The sequence below is a fragment of the Malaya genurostris genome, chromosome 2, assembly GCF_030247185.1.
Source record: "Malaya genurostris strain Urasoe2022 chromosome 2, Malgen_1.1, whole genome shotgun sequence".
NCBI lineage: Eukaryota > Metazoa > Arthropoda > Insecta > Diptera > Culicidae > Malaya > Malaya genurostris.
The window spans coordinates 109,428,897-109,448,186 of record NC_080571.1 but is presented as its reverse complement, the minus strand read 5'-3'; positions in this window follow the sequence as shown (position 1 = coordinate 109,448,186).

Below are 19,290 nucleotides of genomic sequence, written 5' to 3'. Positions count from 1 at the left end.
CACACTATTTATATCTTCAGCAAAAATACTTCAAATGTTTTTTTTCTTCAAAATGAGAAAGAAAAACCTATTTTAATCCACCTAGTGGTGTAATGATGCCTTTCTCATATTACTCATTACATCATAAATATAACCGTGAAATTCGCAAAAACAACTGTTTATTGAATAGAAATAGGAAAGTTTGTTCGAACCTAATCTGACAAACTCTATAAAATCTGTTTACCCTGTAGTTCCGGAACCGAAAGTAGTATCCACAACAAATTAAGGAATTCTGTATGAAACTGTAAGACTTTTCTTTTGAACCTATAAGTTTGTGAAAATCGGTTTGGCCATCTCCAAGAAAAGTGAGTGAGATCCTTTTACAGTTTTTGATCACTATTTCCAATTCTTCCGAGACCGGATTCAGATAAACGGAATAGCCAAAGTTGGTTCGTTTACTACCAACAAATATGACCTACAAATTGGAACAGTTTTGAACGTAGTTAAACTTATACTTACTATCTCATGCTCTATTTCGTTTAAACCAATTAAACTAAATCTAACGAAACGAACCTGCGTTTCTGTTACTACTGCGTGCTAAACAGCATGAATTAGCAGCATGAAACATGTAGTAGGATTGTTATTATTATTATTGACATCACTACACAACGTCATAAATCAAATAAACATAGATTTCCGACTGTACGGTGACACTAACAGCACCTCTAGTGAGAAACGGGTGTACTTTTTTCCATTAGCTACTGTGGTTTTGTTAAATGCGCAGGCAACTTTATGCATGCATTTTAGGAGCATTTACGCACCCATTCTCCACCAGACGGTGCTTTTGCTGTCACGGGTTTCTCAACTACATTAGTATTGCACTGGGAAATCTATGTTTATTTAATTTATGACAACGTGTACGAAATAGAACAAAGCACGCCTTGTTCGTTTTGTGTTTTCTTCTTCTTTCGGTGTTGTACATATTGTCACTCTATATGGCGATTTGAAAACTTTGACACTCATCGCCCTGTAACTCCGGAACCGGAAGTCGGATCCGGATGAAATTTCACAGTAGGTTTAAAGACAGTATGAACTTTAATTCAAATCAAGATTTGTGAAAATCGGTCCAAGCATCGCAGAGAAATCGAAGTGAATTTAGTTTTAGGAGTTTCTCTTCTCCACTTTCGGTGCTCTCGGAACAGAAAAAGAGGGGACCAGTAGTGCCGAATTAAGTTTTCATGCCCACAAACTAACAAACTCTGCAAACTAGAAGAATTTATCAGGCAATTTCCCACTTATCACGCTTTAGTTCCGAAACCGGAAGTAGGATCGTAATAAAATGTTTCACATATTTTTAGGATATTATTAGACCTTTCATTTGAATCTTAGTTTGCAAAAATCGGATGAGTTGTTCCAGAGATATTTGAGTGTAAACTTTTTCTCAAATTTTTACATATTACCATATAAATCCGGAACCGGAAGTCACATTCAAATGAAATTCAATAGCAAGCTATGGGACCATAATACCTTTTATTTGAATCTTAGTTTGTGACAATCGGTTCAGCCATCTCTGAAAAAAGTGAGTGCATATTTTTTTCACTTTTTTGGTACATATCATCCTATATCTCCGGAACCGGAAGTCGAATCGGAATGAAATTCAATAGCAGGCTATGGGACTATGAGACCTTTCATTTGAATCTTTGTTTGTGAAAATCGGTTCAGCCATCTCTGAGAAAAGTGAGTGCATATTTTTGTTACATACACACACACATACACACACACACACACACACACACACACACACACACACACACACACACACACACACACACACACACACACACACACACGGACACATACACACACACACACAGAGACATTTGCTCAGTTCGTCGAGCTGAGTCGAATGGTATATAACACTATGGGTCTCCGAGGCTCCGTTCGAAAGTCGATTTTCACAGTGATTGCATAGCCTTTCTAAATGAGAAAGGCAATATTTTTTTTTGTGAAAAAAAAATTATTTTTATTCGAAATTGGTGCCACTTTTAAAAGAAGCGTAATATAATCTTGTACAACTTCTACGAAGACACGTTAGCTCTTAAAAATCAGTGAAAGTCAGTACAGACTTTTGACCGTCTTTTTCCAGTTTTGGACCACTGTGGATCGAGGCGAATTATTGAGTAGGGCTGTAGAGATCAAATTCAAGCTTTGCACAGATTTTTAAAGGAAAACTTGCTCGAGCATGTATATTCGTTATCTGTGATGTACCATTCGTATTGTCCAGATCGTAAAAATTTCATAAAAAATAAAGCAAATACTGACAGGATCAAATCCCACGCACTCCAGTCTCTCCTAAATTGGAGGGTATGTTTCTTTGTGACTGACAGCATAAGTAGATCCGTAATCTGTTCATTCGATTGAGCATGCAATGGTCCGAATCCAATCAATCGATTGCATTTATCATGATGAAGTAAAGTGCATCTGCGACACTAGCCGGAACACGTTCAGACTCCGAGCTACGTACACGGTTGCACATAAAGCGCTGTTGCTCTGGCTTCATGTCGATGAATGGATAACTCCATCTTGTCACCCAATGCAGATAACAACCAAACAAATCTGGCTCGGCTTTCGTGTAGATCGATAGGTACCTGATGTACCGGGACGATGGGAAGGGGAAATGTTCTTAGAATGTTACTTATCTCTCAACATGTCGGTAATATATGGGTCAAAATGCCAGCAAGTTTTCAGCTTATGTACTATATGTTACATTCATGCAAACACTGCTCGATCGGATTCGAATAGTTTCATGAAATTGATTGAGTTTGGGTAAATTCCTATTCCAAACCAAGCTTGGACATCTTTAAACTATTCGACAGTTTAGTGGCAGATTTCTTGATAGATTTGATCCACTGGAAATTCTTAGAGCATTCTATTAGTCCGAATGCATTGGAGAATCCTAATGCATTCGTTCCAATCAAAAGTTTTCATTTCTTCAACAAAATCTTAGCTTATTGATAGCGTAACATTAACCTTCAATAGCGAACGTTTTTCCGTGCAGTCTATAAGCATTTTTCAGTACCGTCTGACTTTCGTTGGCATTCGAGCCAACAACCTTGACTGGCATACCGGGTGAACCGTGAACCGGCACCATTGTCAGTCGTTTTGTGCTTTCGTAGCATGAGGATCAGAAACTAGAACAATCCGTAAGACTATGGTTAGCATGGCACCATAAATTATGGCAATTCGTTTTCGAACACATGTGCCATCGACATTATTGTTTCAGCTATATTTATTCGCGCACATTTGAACGTTATCTAAAGGGGACTCGGAACCTGGGCCGATCAACCAGGAAGAACATCGGTTTAAGCGAAAGTGGTGTTCAGTTGCTTTGCTTGGACGATTGGTGAAAACTTCCGTGACTGTTGTACTTACTTTTATTCGATGTGGGTAATAAATTCAGCCATTCGAACACATATTTCTTCGCTCGACGGGTTCTCGACTGCCCATTACAAATCCATACGCTGTAGAGTAAATACATGTAAAGTGGATTAAAGTTGAGCTGTTGAAATCAACGCTAATCCCAACGAAATACAAACTCGCCGCTACTGCACGTAGCTGCTACTGCAAGTAGTTGCTGCTGCACATATTTCACCCTCGCCACCATTAGCTTCGCTGAAAGCAGCTGTGGCTAAACTTTTAGCCCATAAAATATTTATTGACGCTCGTAGAAAATTATTTTCGAGTACTTAGCATTCGAGAGCGCAGGTTATTTTGAATAGACTCGGCAAGTGCCTGAACAGCTGCCATTTGGAAAAAGACACAACAACAAACCGGCGGTCTGGAAAACCACGTAGCTTCATTTTATTGGAAAACTTTTTAAACACCATAATTAATGGAACACACCATTAGCCTTTCACGGACACTCGTGATGTGACCAGGAGTGGTACATTCTGCCGGTAGCCAACAGAATGGCTTACAGATTCAACATCTTTGATAACCGGTAGTAAAATTTACGACTTCTCGCGGGCGCCTTTCACCCTTGGGGGTTTCGGTTTCTCGCCCCATGCATACATGCGGGTGAAACAGCCCGGACCGGCACAAACAAAAGACTGTGAAGTTTATTGTACCTGACGTTGTTCTGCTATGTTATTTATGTTGTCGTAATTAGTGCTATTAGTTTGGGTCTATCAATCTGGTATTTCGAAATAATTGCTTCATATAGTTTAACTCACAATGACAGTGCACAAATGGTGCACCACTAAATATCTCTCGGGAAGAACAGTTGTCTTCATTACCGTTCTCATTTAGAAATATGTTCGCGAACTGATATTGGCTCAAGCGGACAATGATTGTAAGAAAATCAGAATGATTGAAGATATTTAATAACGCCACAGTTTTTTCCTGAGCTCGAAAAAAAATTTCCTGAACTCGAATAAAAGGAACAGACGGACCCCAGCTTTTCGCCGCCCACATCTCGTTCAGAAACACCCTTTTTACGGATGAAAGCTTGCACGATTTTCTGGTCCAGGTTTTAGTTCACAGGGCCAAATTTACATTATTGTCCAGAATGGTAAACTGCCCATCATACTTCCAGATAGCGTTACGAAACGTCAGTAAAACGTTGGAAATAGTGAACCATTTATTCATTTTGGTGAAAACTAAATGCTCCGTTACTTGAAACTCGCAGATTGAAATGTAAACAATAATACACACTAATCATCAACTATTGAAAAGTCATATGGAAACAACAAAGGTGCTTAGACATTCTGCAGCACCCTACAGCTTGTTCTGGTCGGACTGTCAGATTTGTTAAATCTCGCTGATATAAAATATTGTATCGGTGTTGATTTCGATATTTAAATATTGGTTACATTTTACTTCTTCCTAGCCTACCAATGACATAAAAAGCTCTAGCTTTCTATAACATTTTTTCTATCTATTAACTGTACTTCTCGTCATGCCTGATTGAGTTTTACATCATTTTCACGTAATTTTCATTTGCCGCTTTCGCACCAGCTACACACTTGGAAAAGTTTACATCTTTATAGATGCACACAAAAGGAGCGTCGTGATTCTCTTATATTCACAATTCAAAGTATGTGAAAATAGGGCATATCATTAACTTCACACTGTAATATTGTGTCATCATCGAAGAAATTACGGCATGCTTGAATTTACGTCAAGCGTAAATTTAATTTTTTTGAAGAGTGTAGCTACTGCAACTGTATGAGCTTCTTTGCACCGTTTATCTGCCAATCTGATATGTGCTTCTGTGGCTCACTGATTCTATGTACAATTCTTAGTCGTTTCTAATTTTTTTGTTTTATATTTCATTGATTTTCTAGCCATGTAATTTTGAAATAGCATATGAAATTCTTTTACACACTTCAAAAAATCCTGTGGTTTTGTGATGTCTCATTAAATGCACATAAATGGAGTGTCGCAGTTCATGCAAATTTATGTGGAAGAACATTTAATGTTGTGTTTAAAATTGCATGATACGAAATTCTTTGAAACAAAAAAAAATGAATACTGATAGCGACCACCGTGACTTGAACCGAGAATCATTGGATCGCAAAGTAAGTCTGTTGATCGACTGAGTCACAGAGGCACTCATCTTGTAGACTGCACTCCAAAAAAATTTGAATTTTACAGGTGACTTAATCCCTCATACGATGTAATTCATAAAGACCTAATATGTCAAATGACGGAAAATTTTATTTATAATGACTTAATGTTAGATTAGCTTGAATTTTACTGGTTTCGACTGTAACTTGCGCTAGCAGGTGCGACTGTATGAATTTAAATACACCTTTCACCAGCCAAGCAGATGCATGCTTTTGTGGCTCAGTCGATTAACAGACGTACTTGCGATCCAATGATTTTCGGTTCAAGTCGCGGCGGTTACTATCAGTGTTCCTTTTTTTATTTTAATGAATTTCATGTCATGGAGTTTTAGACACAATATTAAATGTTCTTCCACTTAAATTTGCGTGAACTGCGACGCTTCATTTATGTGCATCTAATAAGATGTAAAATCACAGGGTTTTTTTAAAGTGTGTGGTAAAATTTGTATTTACATTCATACAGTCGCACCTGCTACCAGAATACAAGTTACAGTCAAAACCAGTAAAATTCAAGCTAACCTGTGTGAAAATTTACAAGTAAATCGTGTGATTCAAACTGAAAATCAAAAATTGGTATGCAGCAAACCCATCCGCGAGTGTTTATTTTGATTTACTTTTCAGTAGTGTACAGAAAAAAATTATGAATATTATAGGTGACATAATTCTACAAACGATGCAATTGAAAACTACTTAACGTGTCAAATGACGCAATATTTCATTCGTACAGAATGTATGTTTCTGTGGCTCGGTCAATTAACACTCCAAATACCAAGCCTAAAAAAAAGTTGGAACGGTAACTTTGAGCTGTCATAGCTCAGCTGTTTTCCAACGAATCTCAATAAATTTTACACCCTCGAATTTTTTGAAGTTCGTAGATTGATTTCAAAACTTTGTAGCAGACGATTGGCAAAGGAAAACCAATGAAAATTTGATTTTTCCCGTTCCAAGTTTTTTTCACGCGCTTAATATGCCCTATCTGCTTACAAATTTTCTTTCCTTTGGCATAAACGTCGCATAGAAAATATTGAATACTTCAACTTTACCGAGTCATAACTTTGTTGTTAGTCAACCGATCTTCAAAATTTGTTCACCATTGGAAAGGTACTACTTCCACAAATAAAATGCACTGAAAAAAACTAAAAATAGGGTTGTCTACCCAAAGTTATAATGAAAACTGTAGATAGATGACCTAAGAAAAGATGAGACTTTTTACAATGATCGTAAATATCTCGAAATTCAAAGCGATGATCTATATAGTTTTATACATCATTCGATTGCTAGTGATACCAGCTACAATTTTCGCCCAACTACCATTCCTGCACAATCAAAATAAAACATTAAACAATCGATGAATTTATAAATATATATGAAATTTTCATTTTTTTTTTCACATGTTTGTATATAACTCAAAAATTAAAGCGATGACATGTACATTTTTTTGATTCAGAATATTGGAATCATTACCAGAAACAATGTATTGATGATCAAAATTAAGAATCTCAAGAAATTTGGTACTAATACAGAGAATTTGTGTTATTGGGAAAATTTTGCCAAACAACATGAAATCAAAACTTTTAAATTTTATGACATATATTTTTTTAATATTTTAGTTCAAAATTTATTATTAACAAAATTTACAAATAAAAACTGAAACTTGGATTTCACTGAAAATTTTAAAATTTTTAGTGAATAACCTAAAACTCTTAAAATATTTTTGTATTGGACAAACGATCTAAACAATTTTTATGCACAACCCAAACGCATTTGATAACTACTAAAATTCTGATTTTGTTGTAGGTTTGCCGTAACCGTGCCACTTGAGCCAATTAGTTCTGATAACATAGGTGCAGGGTTTCATTCAGTAAAAAGCATTCAAACGAAGAGGTTGTTTTTCGAGACGAAGACAACTGTAAGCTGCAAATAGATTGGTTGGTTGTGCTAATCGCAAATGCTGCTGCAAAGCCAATATTCGGGGCGATTCCAGTTTCATAAGTACCTGATTTCTGGTAGTATTACCTGGTAGTATTACCTTTCCAATGGTGAACAAATTTTGAAGATCGGTTGACTAACAACAAAGTTATGACTCGGTAAAGTTGAAGTTCTCAACATCCGATTCGCGATGCAGGTGCCGCATGAATGCAGATTGGGCACGTTTTGAGCTCGAAAAAAAACTTGGAACGGGAAAAATCTGATTTTCATTAGTTTTTCCTAAAAGATTGCCAATAATGATATACTTAAAATAGTCTACAAACTTCACAAAATTCGAGGGTGTAAAATTTATCGAAATTGGTCAAGTAACAACTGAGCTATGATAGCTCAAAGTAACCGTTCCAACTTTTTTTAAGGCTTTGTGCTTCGCGTAACTTTTTTAGGCTTGGTATTAGGAGTGTTAACTGACGTACTTTATGATCTAATGTTTCTCGATTATAGTCGCGCTGTTGCTAACGGTCTTTTGTTTTTTATTTCATTCGATTTCGAACCATATAATTTTCAAAACACACAATCTCACATGTTCTTGAATATAAATTTATGTGAAATATCATCTTATGAGATGTAAAATCACAAGACTTTGTCGATCTGTGTGGTGTGTCATCTCGCGTTGTTTACAGCAATGTGTATAGCAGAAGCTGGATTCTGGTGAGATCGTTCCATAGAGATATTTTTTCTCGTTTACAATCTTGTTATACTTCTCCTTACTAAAAATCGGGCTAGACTAAACTCCTTCGATTTTTCGGGGAACGCTTGATCTGTTTCTCTTTGGGTTAAAAGCTAAGCTTAAGACGTGCGCGTGTCTGCGACTAGGACGGATGCATTACGGCTGTCTATTACAAAAAAAAAACAGAACACAATGAATTAAATACATGAATTTATAACGAAACTCCCGACAGCCGGCTGTCCGGAGTTTTACGAGTTTCGGAAGAAATTTCGCATTTTAGTAGAAAGCACATGTTAATACAAAACGCGATAAAATTGCAAAGCATTCTCGGTAGCCGGCTACCCAGAGCAATAAACACATGATCAAATTATCCAAGATAAATCCTGATCATTTCCTCACCCCGCTAACCTTGTGTCAGCACCATAGTGTTATGTGCATATGATAAACCATATCCCAGCACTCCCCTATTGCTGCTACTCAAGGAGATATGATGAATTCATTAGATGAAGAATGCTCCGTGAAGAATGGAATTCAACGATCATCACAGTGTCGCTATTCGAACCAATTCGAGGAGTAAAGTAAATAAACGAATGAAAAACTGATGTATAAAACGCACAGGCACGAAGTATAACAACAGCGAATAATATATTAGTAGATTCGAATTCTCTACGATAATTGCTCATTAATTTCCACCCTTCTATCTTTCGTGCAGAGAATAGTTCAACGTTGTTCGAGACGGGCGTTCCTTCCCTTTTCATGTTGACCTGCGTGGCCATCTACGTTTTTGATCAGTCCATGTTCTAACACATGGATCAATAAGTCCCGAGACTAACAATGGAAACAACATTTTTTTTGCAAATTTTTTTTTATTCATCAACATAATCCCCTTTTAGGGTGATACAATGGTTCCAACGTTTTTCCAATTTTTCAATACCATGTTTATAAAAAAATTTATCTTTCGCTTCAAAATAAGCTTCAGTTCCAGCGATGACCTCCTCATTTGAGCCAAATCTTTTTCCCTGGAGCATTTTTTTTAAGATCAGCAAAGAGCCAGTAGTCACCGGGGGCTAAATCTGACGAGTATGGGGGGTGGGGAAGCAGATCAAAGCCCAATTCGTTCAATTTCGCCATTGTTTTCATCGACTTGTGGCAGGGTGCATTTTGTTCCATCGAAAGCAATCGCGGCACCCACTTGGAAAAAACCTTTTTCATGCTCAATTTTTCATGAAGGATAGTAAATACACTTCCATATGATATCTGTGTCATCTCAGCAATCTCACGGAGCTTCACTTTACGATCTTTCATTATAATTCATGTTGCCAATGATTTGTTCGGGAAATGTGAGAACTGGATATCTCTTAGAGAGCGATTCAATACTCCTGAAGAAGCTGTTAAGGCGTTCAAAAACCTACTTTAAGAAGAGTGAAAAATGTTATGAACATTGGTTCAAGCGTATTCAAAAGTGTGTTGATTATCTAGGGGAATATTTTAGAATCAATATAACCATTTCTAATCAAATATAATACTGCTTTCATTTTGATGTGGAACACATCTTTATTTTCTATATAGGGGTGCAAATCAGAACTCAAGGAAATGTGCTAAAAATCTCCGACATACCGGTTTTCCCTGCCATAGACGACGGTTTTGAAGGAGTAAGCGATATATCAAAGGGAAAGCATCGCTCTGATTGGTCAATCAATGCAAAAGCGATTCTGTTGGAAGCACGCGAATGTATAAAAAGAAGCAAAATTATAGCTAACGTTTCAGTCTTACGCGTAGCATGCTAGAGGTAGGTTGTTTCAAGGCAAAAAGTGCCATAAACTATTTGAGGCTTTAATTGGTATGCTATGATCTTGTGTCATGCAAGCTCGGATGAAATTCCATGTTATGTCGTTTCGCCTGAGAAATTGACAACTACCCCAGGGTAAATTTTGAATAGTTAAGATTAATTTTTAATTTATATAAGATGAACTCCATTGATAATGAGAAAAAGTTTATTGCTTCAAACGAAATCGCAGAATGGTAATAATGGTAGATAAACTTAACGCTATAAAATTAAGTGCTTGCATACAAAACTTGAACACAAGCTTGGCGAAGGAAGGCTTAAATAACGAAATCCGTATCGCAGGTATATACAAAGATATAATTGCATACATTTGGGATATTGGTGTAATTTCGTCGGCTATAATGTCGTTTTCGTTTTTAAATTGCACTAGACCGGTGTAGCGTAAGCTGCACTGAAACCGTTCGTTTTTACCTATAGCACTACACCAGTGCTACACATTTTCTGCACTTATACCACTGGTGCAGCACTCATCAAAAGTTTGGTGTAGCTCTAAGCAATGGAATGGTTTATTGTAGTCAAGGGTTACTGCACGGAACGACCGAAATCAGCATTTTCGCGAAAAATTTAGTTGATTTGCTGATTTTAGTTAGTTATTTTTTGAGACAACTAAAAAAATCTTACTTTTGCTGATTTAGATTTTTTATTCTCATTCCCTTAATAATAATAAAATATTTGTTGAAATGACTATTTTTTTTAGTTGAATTCACAAATTAAACGTGCTGTCATTTCTTAGCTAAGGCACATTTCATTTCCATTCAACTAATTTTTTAGTTGAATTAAAGAAATATAATGTTGTTTTCAACCAATATGAATGGTTGAATTGGCTTCTGCAATCTGCAGCTATATGGCGCCCTGTCACCGAAACGGTAACACCGTAATGACTACTAGCCACTAGATGGCACACTACTGCCGAAAAAATTTTAGACGCGGTTGTCTTTTCTATATTGGCAGGTATAAATACGATGTTGTATTGGAGAAAAAGACATAAACGAAACGTAAACATAGTTTTGAATTTTTTTCTTCTTAATCACTGTTTTCTTCATTCTCACTGAAAACTTTGAGCACTCGGAAAACAAAAACCGAATACAAATAGTACACCGGACGGCGCAGCTCGGAAGGTTTGAAGATACAAAAAAACTTCATCACAATTAGAGTGAAACATTCGAAATTCACTTCACTGTTCCGCGTAAAAACATTATTACGCACAATCGCTTCAAGTGCGCACAAATTCTGAATAAATACGATTTCCACTAACAGTTTACGACATTTTTACATATCGGTTTAGAAATTTAAATAAAGATATATCGAACACATGCGAAAAACAACAAACAATTTTCAAGCAGTTTCAATAAGATTGTCCTTTTTAGCTTTTTAATGGATTGTTTTGCTTTGACACTTCTCATGAGTTTTTGGCTAATAAACTTGTTAATAATACCCATTTCAGTTTTGGTTTCTTTGTGCTGTCCTTCAGTAATGATGGTGATAGATAAATAGAAACAAATTTTCTGATTTTAATAACAAAATTAGTTGTCAATGAGAATTTCGTGTTGGATTGAAATATTGCTGGTTTGTGTCCAGGATATTCACCAACTAAACACATTCTCTAAAAATAAGAGTTTTTTCAGCAAAGTAAATTCTCAATTTTAACTAATTTTATAGTTATTTTGGAAATTTTGTTGTTAAAATCAACTAATTCAAAAACAGTAATACGAATTAGGCGCAGAGCTAATTTCGGTCGTTCCGTGTGTTTATGTTTTCGTAATTTTTGTTAGTTTATTTACGCCATACTGGAGCACTGCACCGGTGTAATGCAGTTTAAAAACGAAAGCTCTCATGCAATTGTGGATTCAAAAGAGTGACGATTGATTGAACTGTTTGATTGTAGATCATTAGAAATTTTGGTTTCTTTGTTCCACATCAATGGCTCGAACAACCCGATGTACTTTTTTGACTAAATACATAAGTAATAACCCTCGTAGTTTGACCAGTCAGATATGATTCTTCGTGGCGGTGATGATGGAAACATGGGAATAATTCTCGTGACATGGAAACATTTCAAAGGTTGCCGTATTCTTTTGTGGGTCCGCGGTAAACACCCCCGGGTTACGAGAATCCGGCGGGTGGCCCGCATGTTGACTGGGGCGGCTTTCCGTGTGCGTTTATAATGATGTTGCCGAAGAGAATGAAAAAAAAAACAAAAACATGGGGAAGTAAATGTTGTGGAAAACGGAGTGGAAAAAAGGGTATGGGAACGAATGACTAAAAACGACAAAGATCTAATTAGTTTACATCGAGATGGTGAAGAGACGGGGGAAGGGATATGCGAAAAAGTTAGTGACAGCAAGAAGATCTTGTTAGTTTCGATAGAGATGGTAGACAGGCAGGGGATCGGGAGAATCGAGCGGATGTTAGTGCCGAACCTGTAGGTGAAGATTATTCTTAACCTCGCCAAGGAAAGGAGAACTTTCTATGCCAGATGCAACGGATCACACTTGTATATTTATGTGTTTAAGGTACTTGTATATGAGCATCATATATGAAATATCCCGATTTGCCAACACATCTCGAACAGGTACATCAGGTGGTCTACCTCGGGCCCTGAGGGAGTCCTTCAATAAAAACCTGGCGTCAGTATACTCCACGCACGTCCACACGATATGCTCGATGTCCTGATAACCGTTACCACAAGCGCAGAGACCGCTCTCTGCGAGCCCAATACGCCGGAGATGCGCGTTGAATGTGTAGTGATTTGACATGAGCCGAGACATCACGCGAATGAAATCGCGACTCACGTTCATCCCCCTGAACCAAGGTTTCGTCGATACCCTAGGGATAATGGAATGCAGCCATCGTCCCAGTTCGCCATTGCTCCATGAAGTTTGCCAACTTTCGAGAGTTTTCTGACGAGAAATACTGAAAAATTCATTGAAGCAGATTGGAGATATGATTCAATCCAATTCAGAAAAGAGCCGCTAGATTCAATCCTGTCGAGCTTTGCAATTGAAATTTGATGGTTAATCTTGTCTAATGCAGCAGAAAAATCCGTATAGATGGCAGCAACTTGATGATGCGCCTTGCAATTATGGGATTATATAAGATGTAAATGAGACAAGATTTGTGGACGTAGACCATTTAGGCATGAAACCGTGATAAGTATCAGATATGTAACTGGAGCAGTTGTGAGTTATGAAGTCCAGTACTATTATTTCAAATTGTTTCAAGCCTAAACATAATGGGGCAATTCTTCGATCGTTTAAAATATGTGATTTATCGCCTTTTTACCATATGGGGTCGAACCATAAAGTTCGCCAAAGAACATATGAGTTGGTAATCCTGGTTCATTCCTTTGATAGTTCCAAAAACGTTTGGGGCTTGCTCTAAAATTGTTGTGGATGTTGCGTTGGCAGTTATAGTAAAACGGTTTCAATATGTTTATAAATCTTTTTGACAATTCTGAAACAATTGTAGAACATCTTGAAATCTCATTTCATATTTCATTAGCTTCTATGTGTCTAAGTGCCAAAACCATGCACTCATTTTTCTCAAAGACGGAATAACCGAGTTTCAAAAATATAAATTTGTATGCGGTGCTATTAAATGTCATCCATATCTGGATTTCGGTTTCAGAATTACTGCGTTACGAGTGTTTAAAATTGAAAATTTTCATTTAGAATGACGGTGAAAACTCATTGAAATTTGACTCAAAACTGTTTCCATTTGGTATTATTAGTTGATGTCCGAACAAACTCACTTTGACTTCACCAGCTCACCGCATCCCAGTTCTAGAGGTACCGTGTCAAAAACTCCCAACCGGAACTAATATCGTGCTCTCGGATTTGGTCGAGCCCATTTTCTCAAACCTAGTTTCTAATGAAAGGTTTATTTGTTGTATAGCATCGTGTAGAATTTTACCGGAAACTGATTTCTGTTTCCGAAATAAGTTCTTGTTTTTTATTCAGATGTCAAAGATAAGTGGTTTGAAGAATTTCTATGTGATATATATGAGAAAATGAGTAATACGAAAGAGGAATGATTTTCACGACTAGGTCAATAAAACAGGTTTTTCCTAACTGATATAACTAACAATATAAATATAATGACTTTATTCACACCACACCAGGACTTGCTGAAAGCCGAAGAGTTCATCAAAAAGTTCTTTCCAGCTCACTGCAATTTGTTTCGAATTAGTGAACGTGACCAAGCTGCGTCAGCACAAAACAATAAACCCATCTCGGTAGATTTACTTTCCAACCGTTTTTCAACGCGGAATCGCCTGGAGCGTCATCAAATAAAACTGCTGTTGACATTAACACAAAATTTTCCAGAACAGTGATAACGATTGTCGCTTTTATGTTAATAGAGTTCGCATATCTGCTGGAAAGAGCCATTCATGAAACGGTTTTCCGACCGGGTTCGGGTACGGAACTAGACGCTATAAGTCAACGGCTAGTACCCGCACCGTGTGTATGTAAAAACACTCACTTCCGTTTTAAGGAGGCAACAGAAGAGTTTTGCATATTTATGCGACACACTTGTCTGCGACGCGCCGGAAGCACCTTGTTTGCGTTGTGGTGTCACAGAAAGTCAACCGAGTCGGTCGGTTTATGCGGTGTAACAAAGCCGAGAGACCCGCACTACTCAAATTCAAGTGGCATTATGCATTGATTGCAAACGAGCACCTACCAACAACTTCATTCATTATAAATTCGTACTAGATTTGAATTACAGCGGTGTACTACATAAAATGAAAATTCAAATTTCTGTTAATGGTCATACCATACCTAATCCGTTTTGAAATGCACAGCGCAGGTATGATAGCTACTACAAACTTCAGTTCACTCTACTATGTTCATTAGTAAAATTGAAGATTTTCATTGTTTCAGTTTCTCATTAATCCAGAATTATTCATGACAGCCTGAGCAACTCAATCCATCGTGGTACAGTGCAATTGTTTGATAAAGATGCATTAAGAGTAATTGTCGTTATTTGACATGTCTTCATGAAGGACACAAGACCAAGAATGAACTCAACAATGTACATAAATCTTAACACTTGCTGAGAGCAATTTGAATTAATGTGTATCCTTTCACCCGTGCAGAGTTTGTACGGCACAGGCCGTATATCCTCTCTCGTCTGTTGTTTTCGATTTATTCTAAAGGATATACTGAATACTATGGTATTCAGACTGCTACATATTCCCCAGAAGGAACGCTACACACACTTCCATATTAATATGCCGACTGAGCAGTTTCGGATTTATCCAAGTTGAACTAAATCAAACAAACCATCCCTACTAGGGGAAGTAGGAGTTAAACCGTCTGGTGGAGCGATACAAGACGATTGAGATTTAATTCTATAATCCACAGAATTGTTCAATATAAGGTAATAAATAAGTTTTATACGACGGCTATTCCTTTTAAGGTTTATTGTAAAAATTCGAATAGAATTGTCAGTCGATGTTAAACAGTCGTCCACATCACACATGACTGGATTTTCTCTTGGAAATATTCCTGGCTTTTCAAAATTGGCCGTCTACTGATAATGACTACCGATGGGAGGAGTCGATTTAAAACTTTTTTTATGTGTTTTGTTCCGCCCCTTTAGGTGATGGTATCAAATGGTTAACACACTTTACCCTATAATTCTCGAACCGGAAGTCAGATCTGGATGAAATTATGGGATTCCGTACGGGACCACACGACCTTTAATTTGAATCTAAGTTTATGAAAATCGGTCAAACCATCGCTGAGAAAAGTGTTTGAGATCCATTTGGGAAAATATAACTACTATTTTTGGTTCCTCCGGAATCGGAAACCTGGAACCAGAACAGCCGAAATTAGTTTTGTTAGTCGTCTGCTGATAGTGACTATCAAACGGAGGAGTTTTGAGGCCAGCTTAAATAATAGTTAAAATTTTTTTTTTCTGCCCCTTTAAGCGACATTTTTAACTTTACCCTATAACTCCAGAACCGGAAGTCGGATCCAGATGAATAACAATCCATCGGATCCAAATGAATATAACTCTGGAATCGGAAGTTGGAATCAGATGTTTTGTATAGAACTACTATAAGACCATTCATTTACATCCAAGTTTGTAAAAATCGGTCACGCCATCGCTGAGAAAAGTGAGTATGTAATTTGAAATTTATGTTTTTACAATAATCACCCTATAGTTCCAAAACTAGAGCACTATGGTCCGAAACGGGAAATTAGCGTGACAAAAATATTTTCACTATTAAATATTAGTTTTTTGTAGTTGGTGTCTTCACAGAAGTTGTTTGTAATCAAATGGCGCTCCTTTTGATGAAAAATGTTACTAAGGTAGTCCTCATTTAGACTGAAATCTTAAATCTAACTTTTTTAAATGAACTCAAAAATGATTTTATTGTACAATAAAGTTGTATGAAATTTTATTTTGAGCAACTTTGCTGAAAAAAGCACCTCTCTAGCTTTTCATTCGATCGAGTTACATCATTTTCCCCGAATAAAAGTAGGGCTCCTGAAAATTCACTTTTTTTTGTTCTAACTTTTTTGTGAAACGTTCTACGGAAAAGTTGTCTTTAGAAGAGTTGTTGTACTAATCATTGCGCACAAAAACTACAGCCGAGAATAGATTGCAGAACAATTTTAATTATTTATTACCAAAATAAATACTTCAATTGAGTTTGAGCAACTGAGGATTAGAGATACTGTGTAATATGGTTATTTCGAACTAGTTGGCCATGATAAATCTATGACACTAGCCCTTCTTTTTCATCCACTTGTGTACCGAATAGCCTATAAAAACCGGAAAACGACGCACAATTAGTTTTGGTTCGAATAAATACATTCTACTCATTTTAACAAACTAATTATTTTTTTGGGTTTCAGGAAATGCTTGGACTTACAACAAATCTACTTTCGACTGTAGTTTTTGTATGTCTCATTTCTCGAATAGACAATGTATGGAACACTAATTTGATACTATCATTTTTCCGAAGGAAGTACCTTGATACGTTAAGGCGTTTAAGAGTTATGCAATGTTTATGAGTTTTTTGAAGGTATTTTAAAACTAATTTAAAAAAGTTAAAAAAATAATACCATCCCAATTTTATCTTAATTTTTTACTTATATTACGACCTTTCAGGAACCGCATAGGATACATTTTTATCGATCTGGCATGTAATGAATATTGATATTTGAAGCTTGACTAGTTTTTGATGAAAAAATAATCATAACTTTTTACTAATAGCTCATATGAAAAAGGTTGGTTGGAAAAAATTGTGCGCAATGATTAGTACAACAACTCTTCTGAAGACAACTTTTCCGTAGAACGTTTCACAAAAAAGTTAGAACAAAAAAGTGAATTTTCAGGAGCCACCCTACTTTTATTCGGAAAAAATTATGTAACTCGATCAAATGAAAAGCTAGATAGGTGCTTTTTTCAGCAAAGTTGCTCAAAATAAAATTTCCTACAACTTTATTGTGCAATAAAATCATTTTAGAGTTCAATTAAGAAAGTTAGATTCCAGATTTCAATCTAAATGAGGACCACCTTAGTAACATTTTTCATCAAAAGGAGTTCCATTTGATTACAAACAACTTTTGTGAAGACACTAACTACAAAAACTAATATTTAATAGTGAAAATATTTTTGTCGCGCTAATTTCCCGTTTCGGACCACTGTGCAGAGGTCAGATTCAAGTGAAATTCAGAAGTTTTCTAAAGGTTGTAAAAATCAGTCATTTCAACCTTATTTATAATTTTAACAACCTCAGAAATTTTCATTCTAAGGTTGTAAAAATCGGTCACGCCATCTCTAAGAAAGCTTAGTACGCATATTTTCATTTTTCCGTTCATTTTTCCCTGTAACTCCGGAACCGAACGTCAGATCCAAACAAAATTCAGGACAAGACCTTTTATTTGGATCTAAGTTTGTGAAAATCGGTTCAGCCGTCTTCGAAAAGTAATGCATTATACCAATCTAGTCAAACATAATACCAATCTAGGTGGCCACAGACATCGCTTGCTGTAATATTTTTTAAATTTTCCCAGTAAATGCATTCAGGTGACCCGAATTCATTTTTCTTCCGTTGTCACAAATTGTCCCAGTCAGACAGTACAGTCTCTTACAGAGCTTTACTTTACAAAATCACTCGAAAAAAAAGCAATATTGAAATCTATATATATATATATATATATATATATATATATATATATATATATATATATATATATATATATATATATATATATATATATATATATATATATATATATATATATATATATATATATATATATATATATATATATATATATATAAAAATGCAGAGATCATTCTTTGTAATCGCATCACATAACAACGGATGGACGGATTTTTTTTGTTTGATCAGTTTTTACCTCCACCGGGTTCGTACATCAAAAAAATTAGGAAAACTTACCGGAAAAGTGTGAAAAACCAATAAAGTTATTTTGTATGGAATTTTCCACTGAAAAAGTCGCCAATGATTGCTAGATCATCGATAGGTGTTTGGCGCATAACGAGTTGCATAAGTGTTTGGCCGTCGAAGGAAGGAATACTAGATCGTTGAAAGAAGCATTTGGCGCGCAACGAGTTGTTTTGTGTGAAATTGGCACATGCATATTTGATTCATGTGGTTCGTCATTCCGAGCCACGTGCTCAATTGGGTATCAACATTATTGCTTGCCAAATGATTCAATGATGGAACACATATAAGTGTTCTAGCTATACCGTAAACAGGTTCAAAACTTTTGATATTGTTTACCAGAAGAAGCGTTGTGTGCAATGTAATCAGTTAGATGATTAATGTTGGCCATTGTAGGCGTGAGTTGAACAAATCACATTATAGAACGATTTTTGAACGAATCAATGATATGATTTTCCTGTTTAAATAATGAGATCAAACAAAGAGGTTTGTCTTGCATTTAGCTTGCTGAAGTTCGTTCGCGTCGGATAAATTCTGGTGGGTTGAAAACCATTAGTTGTGAGATTTTATGCATTGACTCGAACGATAAGCTGAATTCTGATACAATCACTACTCATCTTCACTCCTCTATAACAGAAGAATTGCACATTATTTTCATATAAAACTTTCTGATATAGATTCTCTGTACCGAACTCCACCATTCGTGTATTGTAGGTAGGGTACTGAAAAAAATGATGTGGTGTCGACTAATGAG